Source organism: Mustela erminea, chromosome 13 (assembly GCF_009829155.1).
Source record: "Mustela erminea isolate mMusErm1 chromosome 13, mMusErm1.Pri, whole genome shotgun sequence".
NCBI lineage: Eukaryota > Metazoa > Chordata > Mammalia > Carnivora > Mustelidae > Mustela > Mustela erminea.
Window position 1 is genome coordinate 13,826,753 of NC_045626.1, and position 12,021 is coordinate 13,838,773.

General features: G+C 47.5%; 1 non-coding gene across 1 annotated transcript; it reads right to left on the reverse strand.

The window, feature by feature from the left end:
- Positions 1–1,301: 1,301 nt before the first annotated feature.
- Positions 1,302–1,404, reverse strand: LOC116572523. The gene has a single exon (XR_004278383.1). It is a non-coding gene; the product is annotated as a U6 spliceosomal RNA (small nuclear RNA).
- Between the last annotated feature and the right edge of the window lie 10,617 nt (positions 1,405–12,021).

Consider the following 12,021-nt stretch of genomic DNA (forward strand, 5'->3'; position numbering starts at 1 on the left):
CGTGCAGCTCAAGCCACATGGCTGACACCTCTAGCGGTTCGTAAGCTACGTGAGTTCAGCTCTGAGGGCCTGGCTCCATTCTGAAGCCCCCAGATAAAAAAGAATATATAAACACAGCTTGTGGATTCTCAGAAAGTGTCTCCCAAGGGAACATCAGGAAGGACGGAGTTTCCCATCATCCCACCTGCAGGGGCTCCCGCTATGGTCTGGGAGCGTGAAAACCTCTCAGTTCCAGAAAGTCAACGGCGGTCTTCCTGACAGGCTTTCTCAAGACCTACAATGACTGACTGTGCCCCAGGACCCTCCAAGAGGGGACTATTTGTAGCACTTCCCAAAGTTAGCTGTGCACAAAATATCTCAGGGGCTAGCCCTCCACAAAAACAAACTTCGGGAATCTCTAACCCAGACACATGTACATTACGGAAAATGACCTGATCCAGCACAGCTCAGTGATCCTGAAAGAAGGAGGTGCTTGTAACTTTCCCCGCTCGTGACTGTGCTCAGGAGGGCCCGCCCTTAGCGCCCTTCCTCCTCACCCCGTCCCCCAAAGTACACGAGGGGAAGAAATCTTTTTGCAATAATCTACTGAGGAGCAGCAAACTGCAGGATATCAGCAACTCCATCATGTGGCCGAAAACATCAATGAGGGTCAGGGTCGCCAAAGTTAGCAAATAAAAATATAGGATGTTCCATTAAATCTGCATTTCAGGGGCACCTGGGTGGCTCAGTGGGTTAAGCATCTGCCTTCAGCGCAGGCCATGATCTCAAGGTCCTGGGATCGAGCACCGCATCGGGTTCTCTGCTCAGCAGGGAGCCTGCTTCCCCCATTCTCTCTGCCTGTCTCTCTGCCTACTTGTGATCTCTGTCTGTCAAATAAATAAATAAAATCTTTTCTAAAAATCTGTATTTCAGATAAACAAGGAATAATTTTTTTTAAGATTTTTTTTTTTTTTTAAATTTGAGAGAGAGCATGAGCAAGGAGAAGGTCAGAGTGAGAAGCAGACTCCCCATGGAGCTGGGAGCCTGATGTGGGACTCGATTCCGGGACTCCAGGATCATGACCTGAGCTGAAGGCAGTTGTCCAACCAACTGAGCCACCCAGGCACCCCAACAAGGAATAATTTTTAATATCTGCACATCCCATGTAATATTTGGGAATTACAAATACTAAAAACATATTCAGTTGTTTCTCTGAAAATTTAAGCGGGCATCAGATATTTTCTTGGGCTCTCAAAGGAGGACAGGGCTTTGGGGGCCAGACAGACCTGGCAGGACTTGGCCACCTAATTAGCAACATGAGACAGTGAAGCAACGACTTCACAAATTTGCGTGTCATCCTTGCCCAGAGGCCATGCTAATCTTCTCTGTATCATCCCGATTTTAGTATATGTCCCAAGTGAGGCCTGAAGCAACTTCTCAGACCCTGCGTTTCCCAGCTACGCACAAGTATGGGAGGTAATACTTCCTTCATGGGGCACGGGTTAGAATTAAATTTGAAACTTCACAAAATGGACTCTGGCCCCTAGTAGCCCCAGGTCCACTTTCTCCACATAGTTTCTCTTTCATTTGGGGTTAAACTTTGAGGAAACACTTCCTATTGCTGGCTCCTGAGGGCTGTTGGGAGCACAGAGCCGCTCCTAACAATTGCACTGTCAACCTTGCAACTTCTTTGGGGTTTTGGTAGTTCAGAGTCAGGACCCAACGGACAGTTGCCTTCTCATCATTCCTGGGACGGCCCTTCAGACCCAAAGAACCTTGAAGACTTCTAGAAACCATGGTGAGACTAAACTGGTAGCCGCTTGTCTACCTAGTCATTGAAAGGTTCAGTGAGATTCTACCAGAACAGTGAGCTAATATCTTCATGGAAGCCTCCCTGTGCTGTGGGACGACAGGCCAGGGAGGAGGACGAACTTGCTCAGACTGTTCTCCTCTGTGTCTTTCCCACTACCCTGTAGTGGACACATCGCCATTTTGCTCTTAATCCCCCCCGGCTGCTGAAGGAAAACCTCAGACTTGATGCAGCAGCCCCCCTGCAAAGTATGGTGACTACTTCAAGCTGTCTTTGTCTTAGTATTTGTCTTGATGTGGGTGTATGTAATTATCTTGATTCCTGAGTTATTTCTCTAATTATGTTCCATTTGCATTCATGCTCATTATGTAAGTTTGGAGTATGCCTGGGTTGACTGGAAAGAAAATTGGTTGGCTTGGGAAGTGGGAATTAGAGGCAAATGTGGAGCAAGTTGGTGTTCTAAAATGCTTGTGTATAATTCTGGAAGTAGATAATCCATAGGTAGAATATACACAACTAACTCAAAAAAAAAAAAAAAAAAAGCCATTTCCTGCAAGAGAAATGAGAACAGCCCAAGGTTGCCATTGTTCTAATTCTGGCTTTGGTTTTCCCCAGGGCACAGGAATCTTCACCATCTTTTCAAAACAACGTTAGGGAAGTCGAACACTTCCTTTTAAAGAAAATACCACCTCATTTGAATGTTTAAAAATACCCATTGAGCATAGGATCAATTGCTATCCTACCTACCGCTTGGGTATCAAGGATGTTTGTAAAAGTTTTAATTAAATAGTAATGGGGGAAAAGCCATAATTTAAGGGTGCAATTACCCAGAAAAACACTTTATTTTATTATTAACTTCTTCAGGTTGATCTAAAACATAGATAGAAACATTGCTTTTAGGTAACAAAACAAAACTCTGCCAGGCTTTAGCAACTACTTTTAACTGTTTCTAGAGTCGGTTTGTGGACAGTATCCGGGGCTCGTGAGGATGGCGAGCGACTGGATCTCTCCTACACCGGCGTACCGTGGGCGTATGCTCACCACGCAGTCCAGCCCAGAAGCCGTGTCCACACGAGAACCTGTATGTGAAGGTTTACAGCAGAGTTATTCGTCATTACCCCAAGCTAGAAAGAAGCCAAATGTCGCTCAATTGGCAAACGGATAAACAAACTACTGTAAAGTAAATACTACTCAGCAATAAAAAGGAACAAACTACGAACACATGCAGAATCAAGCCCTGTGCCAAGAGAAAGAGGCCAGACGCTAACGGATACACACCACACGATTGCATCGATCCTGGCAAAGACAAAGCTGTAGGGATGGAGAACAGAGCAGCAATCACCGGGGGTGTGGGGAGGAGGTGACTGACTACAAAGGACCAGGGGGAGCTTTGGCAATGACACAAATGCTCTGTGTCTCAACTGCGGCGTGGTTCAATGCATTTGTCAGAGTTTATAGAATCGTCGATGAGGGAAAGGTAAATTTTACTGCATGTCAATTACAATGTCTCCATGAAGCTGATTTAAAAACCAGTCATTTTGTGACTTCCTAATTATCATGCTGATGTTGAATAAGCTTTCATGAACACCCCCGATGCAAACATGGGTGGGCCGGGTGGACGGGTCCTTTGCCCTTAAATATCTAGCCGAGGTGGCACACTGTACCTGCTTTCCTCTGTCTGAGAAGAAGGCAATGCACTCAGTTGACAGGGCCCATGACTGGCCTGTCATGCTCTTAAAGGACAGTGGCCTCCATCTGTCCCTTTTGGAAAAGCTCCTCTGTCCCACGGACATCGTCTCCATATCATCCATGCCATCCATGGACCCTGGGATGTAGACGCGTCAACTAATCGCCGGATTTATATTTGTTTGCTTGACTTTAAAGATCTCTTAACTATGTCATGATGGCTGTTCCATTACTCATCATAAATACTGCAATAAATATACAGTCACTGACACAGATCTATAGGGCCCAGAAGCACACACATGGTGGGAGGCAGTCATGGGTAAATGCCCACCGGGGGCTTGCTCGGGGGTGGGGGGTGGGGGTGTTTGATCGTCCTTCTGACACATCCCATGAATCAACAGTTGCTCTCGAAGCTCAAAGAGGTTAAACAGTATCACCCTACCCAAAGAATGGAATCTCTTTTGGGGCATAGGGCCCATAGACTGTATGCTTAGGATATAAGGTATCTAATGCCACATTTTAGGGCTCACTGTTGAATCTGAGAAACTAAATCTGATTATCATGAAAAGCTATTTTAAAGATATTTTCATTACTGGCTTCCTTCGCCCGCACTGGCTCAGCTCCATGCACGTCATTTCACTGCAGCTGAAAACAGGACACTTGAGAGAAAACAAAACAGAGATAATCGTGACCAGCTGGCCACAGGATCGTTACAAAAGTGGGCGAGAACTCACCCTTTGGGGCTTGGGTGCAAAATCCACACACTGGCTTTGTGAGCCTGTGGAGATGATTAGCCTCTCTGACCCTTATCCTGTTGTGTAACCGAAATGACAGTCACCTCATGGACTGCTGTAGTGATTAAATGACATAACACTATGACATATGACATAACTCATGTACGTTACTCAGCACGTCGCTTCAGCAAATGGTGGCTGTTTGCCCAACTGATGTGAAGGGAGGCTTCGTCTTCCCTCACACTCTTCTTCCCCTAACAGAATTGCCAGCGATTGCTGCTGTTGCTTCTTCTCCACCGGCAGCCACAAGTGGACATATTTACAATGGGAATTTAAGGTCAAGAGCAGAGGCTCCAGTCAGTGTGGAGAGGACCCAGGCTCTGCATTAAATGACAGTTTAGCATCTGGCAAGGATCCTGGTCAGAGTCCTGAGCCCCTGGCTGTGCTGATGGCCCTGACATTGGAACTCTCACGGGGCCTAAGGTTTGTTTCTTTTATTGACAGGAATTATTTTCCCCCAGATTTATTGGGATAGAATTGTCATACAACACTGTGTGTGTTTAAGGCGTACAACATGCTGATCTGATACGTGTGTGTATATATATATATATATATATATATATATATATATATGGTGAAGTTATTACAGAAAGGCTAGTTAGTACTTCCGCCCCCTCACAAATTACTACTTGGTCTGTATGAGTATGTGGGGAGAACATTCAAGAGCTATTGTCTTAGCCACTTTCAAATCCTTCGTATGGTGTTTTTACCTATAGTCATCAAGCTGTATGTTAAATCCCCGTAAGTCATTCATCTTGTAACTGAGAGTTTGTACCCTTTGACCCACATCTCCCCATTTCCCCCCACCCCCCCCAAACTCCCACGACCACCATTCTAGTCCCTGTTTCTATGAGTCTTACTTTTTTTAGATTCTGCATATAAGTGAGAGCATACAATATTGGTCTTTCTCTGACTTAGTTGACTTAGCATAACGCCCTCAAGGTCTATCCATGTTGTACAAATGGCAGGATTTCCTTCTATTTTATGGCCGCTTCATATATCATCAGGGATTATTGCTCTATCCTTCCTTTGCTTTCTGAACCATGGCCAGCACCGGGATAATAAAAATGCCTGTTTTAAAAAGGAAGGAAGACGCACAAAGAATCCTTATCTAAATAGCTCCATTTCCCCCCCCCCCCCCAGCTTCTCCAGAGAAGACCCTTAAATTGTCAGGACTTCCAACTAGAAAAATATATCTTTTCTTGAGTCATTAACAATAGCAGAAATTGGAAGAGAAAAAATTCCTACAGTGATCTCATCCCTGTGTTTGATGTGTTTGTATTTGTCATTGGACCTAAGCAGTCTGGGGTGACACCTGGGTCAGGGTGCACACGTGGTCCAGGCCTCCTCCGCCCTCTTCTGGACACATTCCTGCCACACACCTGACCATCCCAGGTGGCCTCCTCTGGTGTTAGTGACCCTCCCTGGCCACAGCTGATTGGGCTGATCCATATAACCTATGAATGATACTCTGGTTCCGTAGTTACGTTGCAGTGACCAGAGTCTATCTCGTGGAATTTGGACCTGTCATATGTATAAACTGGACAGTTCATATACTGTACATATGCACACACAAAGCTCATATGTTACACACACGCACACACATATCTATATGGCCAGTGGGTAATGGACGCTGAGAAGGCAGGGATCTGGGAGATGAAGACTGGGGAAGAGTAGCCATTATACACACTGCACATAGCAAGGTCATGAGGAGAGACTGGGAGATAAGGGAGGCAGAAGAACAGAGCGGCAGTGTCTGGAATTACCACAGTCCCTCCCTTCCAGCACTTGGGGCTTCACTTTCCCCTGCCGTCTTGAGATCCCTCCCTCACTTGACCTGACTTCTCCAGAGTGGGTTCCTAACTTTTGAAACCTTCACACAAGCCATTGACCCAGTCAGAAATGGGTGTTGGTTTCAACTACCATGGAGTAAGGCTTAAAAAAACATTTTTTTTTTAATTTGAGAGAGAGAGAACGTGTGCAGGAGAATTTGGGGAGGGGGAGGGGGAGAGAGACTTCAAGCAGATTCCCTGCTGAATGCGGGAGGGGGGGGCACGGCGCTCAATCCCATCACCCTGAGATCATGACCTGAGCCGAGATCAGCTGTCGGGTGCCTAACAGACTGAGCCACCCAGATGCCCCTAAAAGACTATTTATTTATTTATTTATTTTCCTAAAAGACCGTTTAAAGACAGTGCTATGGGTCCATACACACTGCCAGTGGCTGAAATGGTGAGGCGGAGTCCAAACCCTGCCCTTCGTGTCTGAGGGGGTCCATCCCAGGGAGGGCGGGGTCTGCATTCACCAAGCGGTGCAGCGGTATGCCCACTGGCGCAAGAGGAACAAATGGGGTAATTTCTAGGAAAAGGCCAAGTTCTAAAAGAGCCATCCGTAGAAGGTTAACCTCTAGCAAGAAGATCTCACCACAGCCCCCTCTGCAGCTGGGGCCCCTGGGATGGGGGAAGGGAAATGGAAGATGCGGAGGAAGGGACAAGAAGGAAGACGGACAGAGGGAAGGAGACGAGGCAGCGAAGGCTCTGAGTGTTCTGGAGACAAGTGTTGAGGCAGGGAGGGACGGAGGAGTCATTGAGGGAACAATAAGAAATGTGGGACCCACACGGGAGGATGGAAAGGGGGAGGGGCACCAAGGGCCTGGGGCCCAAGGTGGAGAGTTGAGAATGGCTTGAGCAAGAGGAAAAGAGAAAGAAAGAGACACAGAATGAGAAACCACAGAAAAGAGGTCACGGAAGTGAGAGAGGAATAGTGGGAGAGAATGGGAAAGGGCAGCCAGAGATACTCCCTGGTTCTGACAGTTTCTCCCCATCTAGCTCTTGTCATGGCCTCTCCCTATCTAGACTGTCCTTGTTTTTTGACTGGTCCAAAGGGAACAGATTTTCCTTCCAAATACCATCCCCCAAGAGGTTGAGAAAGGCTCGTGAGCTCAGCAGTGCACTGTCACAGCCCCTGGCCACTGTCCAGCTCTGTCCCACTCATAGAGATACTGCGGACTGCCGAGGGAGGGGAGGCCCCAGGGTTAAAATCACCTTCACCTTGCTCTTGCACAGCCTTGGTCTCCAGAGATGAGTCAGAGGTGGCTGGACCTCAGGAGCCCCCACCTGTCTGGCCCAACCCTTCACCACCAGCATGAGAGCCCCTTGGGAGCCCGTGGTGTCCCTCCTGCTGGGGGAACCTCACTAAGACGCTCCTGATCCTTTAAGAAGCTCGCTGGTGCTGACCCTCTCAGGAGGCTGCTGGACTTCCCTGATCCCCAGCACTAGCTCTGCAGACCAAGCCCATTTTTATAGGGGACAACAGCTCCCTTTACCTTCCAGACACTGTCTAGCCCTACATTCAGGCGACTGACAATCTTTCTCAAGGCCGCCTGCTCTCTCTGTTACCACACAGAGAAGATAGGAGTTTGTCTCTTTTTTCCTTCTTATTCAGTCACTCATTATTTTCGTATTATGAATATAAAAATAATGAAATCAGAAAATATCAATAGAAAAACATTCCGTCATTCCTCAACCAATAAAAAGACATTTACGTCGGCATGCTTATCACGAAACTCACAATTTCCATGGGTGAACGTGTTCCCTAGAAGTGTGCCTGCTTCACTCCAGAAAGCCTTATAGGATGTGACAGTCCACGGAACAAGGGGTGGCTCTCGGCCCTGACACTGGGAGTCCCACTGTGAAAAGAGTTTTCATTGTGGAAACATTTACTCTGAATAAATATTACTGGTGGTACACATCTCCTGAAACGTATTTTTTTTAGAAAATAAAAAATTTTAATGTCTTTATTTTTCACAAACAGTAGTAAATACAGAATCCCCTAAAAGCCCTAAATACCTATATATTCTTGTATCCAGAATACAGAAGAACTTTCAAAACTCAATAATAAATAACGCAATTAAAAAGTGGGCAAAAGGGGTGCCTGGCTGACTTGGTCAGTAGAGGGAGAGACTCGATCTTGGGATTGAGAGTTCAAGCTTCACACTGGACACAGAGCTTACTTAAAAAAGAGAATAGACTAAAATAAAATAAAATAGATGGGCAGAAGATTTGAACACATGCTTCACCAAACAAGAGATAAAGATGAAGAGATGCTCCATCGTGGACTGCAGATTAAAGCCACAATGAGACACTATACGTCTAGCAGAACGACTAAAATTAAGAGTCAAACAACTGACAATACCAAGTGCTGATGAGAACGTGAAGCAACTGGCACTCCCATTCATTGTTGACGTGAGTGCGGAACAGCCCAGCTACTCAGAAAAATAGTTCTGCAATTCCATGCATATATTTACTACATGACCCCACAATCCCACTCCTAGCAGAAATGAAATCACACGTCCACTCAAGTTTTTAGAGCAACTTTATTTGTCATCGCCCCACACTGGAAGGAATCTGAAGGTTGGTGAGTAGATAAACGGTGGTGCATCCATCCCACAGAGTACGACTCTGCGATCAGAAGGAGCCAACTTCGGATACCCCCAACAACTGGGATGCAGCCCAAGGGCGTTATGCTAGAAGAAGCCAAACTCAAATGGCTTCCATTCAGATGACATTCCGGAAAAGGCAACACTATAGGGACAGAGAACCGAGAGCAGTTGCCAGGAGGTGGGGGTTACACAAAGAGGATTGATTACAAAGGCAAACAGGAAATTTTAGGGGACTGAAAATAGTCTCTGTCTTGATTGTGGTGGTTACACAACCATAAATTTTTGTCAAAACTTATACTAAAACTGTATCTCTAAAATGGGGTGAATCTTACTGGATATAAATCACAAACTCAATAAACCTGATATGAAAAATTGTTTGTTTTTTCCACTGAAGGAGTAGATATTTAGAAAAAGCTCTTTTAAGAACCTAAAATATAAAGGCTTTTTTTTGTTTGTTTGTTTTTGTTTTTGGTGGTGGTGGTTTCTTTGTTGTTGAAATAGACCATGAAAGCCAGTAAGTTGAATTTGCTTTTCCATTTTAGGATAAGGTATTTTACTACCTCTGCCTAAATTAAGACAACTTGTCAGAGTCTCATTACAAGAATGTGGTTTTTCTCATGACTCATGTCCACGTAGACTGTTTTCAGGACTACACCTGCCCATAAGAAATCAACAGCCTGGGTCAGAGGGGCAGGCTCCAGTCCCCTCCCAGAGGGGCTCGGGTCTATATTGCCATGTTGTCCAAGCTGGTGGCCGATTTATTATGCTTCCCCAATGGGAGTAAAGGAAACAGCCTTTCAACCTGCACATCCCAGTATCCCCCACGTCCCCTAATGTCAGAGGCTGGGGGAGAAAGGTCCCCCAGCACCCATTCTAATTGTACTGGCCAGTGAAGGCGGTACACTGGGGGGCTACTAGGCATAAGCCCCCTTCCCTCCATGTGTGATGTCAGGAAATGACAACTTTGGATCAGCTGCCACAGTCTTGTGAATTTACAGTGGAAAAGGCGCACCCCTTGGGTCTTGTTTCAACGAGTGGGAAAGTGTCCGAGGTGGGGGGCAGAGTGATAGTTACGTGGCCCGACACAGGAAGTGGACGTGATGTCTGAGGCCCCCGCTGTGCCCAGGAATGGACAGCTGTAAGAGACCACAGAGGGTGTTGTGTAACAGCTGGGTCTCTACCACTAGCATCTTCCAGGAGTTCTGCTGGTGCGTGGCTGTCCGTCTTCCCATCTCACCTTTGCCCCAGCGCTGTACACCAATATGGTTATCTTCAATTCACACACGTGGGAATCAGAGCTAAGGAGGGCCGCGGTGCGAGGAAAGGCAGTACGCTGCAGGGCTGAATCTCGACTCCAGGTCTGCCTGCGACTCTTCAATTTGTTCCATCACACGGGGGCGGGGGGGGTGGATGGGGGGGAAGCAGGGGGATGCCTCCAGGGCCTCGCGGTAGAATGAAGTTACTGGAAATGTCCTGGAATTTGTCGTTTTAACTTTTTATGCTATTGGTAATCTTATTAGTGAAAATCTTAAGTGAAGATTTTTGGGGGCAAGTGTTCTTGCATGTCAGTGTTACTAAGGAGAATGGAGGAAAGAGATGCAAACTAAGCAGGAGTTTCAACTTCGCCCTGATACCTGCGATCAAGGTAACCGTGCAGGAATGAGTATGGACAGACAGACAGACAGACAGTCAGGCTCCCAAGAGCATGAGAAGCCAGGCTGAAGGGGATCATCGAGGATCACAGTCAGAGGTTGCTTAGGTGTCCCTCCCCATTCAGAAATGTATTCTGTGCTCCCCTTGCTCAAACCTTGGGAAACGCTGGGTTACTTTCCCAAGGGAGGCAGTTCCTTAGTGGGGCCAGCCATGTGGGTATTGGGCCAGAGTGTCCAGCATCTGTGGCCCCCTGCACCTCTGGCCTTGTCTTCAGTGATTCCACTTGACATGCTGTGCCCGCTGCTGGCCCCACCTCTTTTTGGCAATGCTCAAGTCCTCGCAGGGCAGTCTGTTCACCAGTCGGCACAGCCCCTTTCCTTGGCCTCGGTTGGGGGTAGGGGTGGGGTGGGGGTCGAACTGTGGCAGGAATTCCTCAGATAACCTCTGTTCCCAGCAGCTCCTCTCCTGCCCTGGGGCAGAGCAACACCCAAAGTCTTCCCTAGCTCCCTAGGAGGACCCCAGATGCCTTGGGACTCTCCAGCCGGCTTCACCTCCTTTCTCAGGGATGCTCAGGGCCAAGCATAAATAAAAACGATGACTCACCAACTGAATGTTTAGGCCTTTGAATGCTTATTTCCTCCCCTCAAAGGGGGTTATGCGACTGGTGCCCAGAGCACCCCCCAGCTCCCCGGAGCAGATGGCTAAGGGGAGACATGCATCCTGAGATTGTCAAAGAGCCAATGTTTCAAAATGACACCTCTTCCACCAGAGACAGAACCCTCGCTCAAGCTCGCTCTTTTGCCCAATACCTCACCATGGTTTGCTGAATGAGCATAAAGGGTGAGTGGGACATCTCTTATCTGTTTCTATACCAGGTTCCTCTACAGTCTTCTTGACTTTGCAGTAGTTGCTCTTCAATGACTTGTGCCACTGGAATGCAGTAGTACAGTCGACACAGGACCCCAACCATGGATATTTGGCTTTGGAAGGAATTTCAGTCCTTAAATATGGATGTGGGGGTCTCTCTGTTGGAATGTGATCACTGGAGACAGAAGCACCACCGGGGGCTGGGAACATCCCTCTCTTATTCCCAGATGTGCTCTGGGAGCATTTCACGCCACACCATTTTATTCTGAACGACACTCCAGTGTAGACGGATGGTAAAAGGGACTCACTCTTCCCCTTCCTGCATCCATCCCTCTCCCTCTCTCACGCTGCTCCTCTTCCCGCGAAGAGCTGGGGCTCTGTCTCCCCCAACTCCTGAACCTGAGCTGCCCCTGTGTCTTGCTCTGGCCAACAGAGTGTGGCAGAAGTCACAGCATACCAGTGCGAGCACTGGGATGCTTGCTCTCTCAGAAACCTGCCACCACCAGAGAGCAAGGCCAGACTAGCTCGCTGGGAGGCTGAGGGAGCACATGGGGAGAGCTCAGGCTGGCCCCTGCCAACTGCAGCCAGCCAGCAGCCAGCCTGCACATGGCTCACTCAGGCCTGAAGAACCACCAGGTGGGACCAACCCACAGAATAAATGGTGGTTGCTTTAAGCCACTATGTCTTGGGGTGCTTGGTACATAGCAGAAACCCCTTCCTCCTATCACAGGAAGGTTCCAGGACATCACATTCAAATTGTTCTTTGCACTTACAGGTAGAGAGGGAAATGC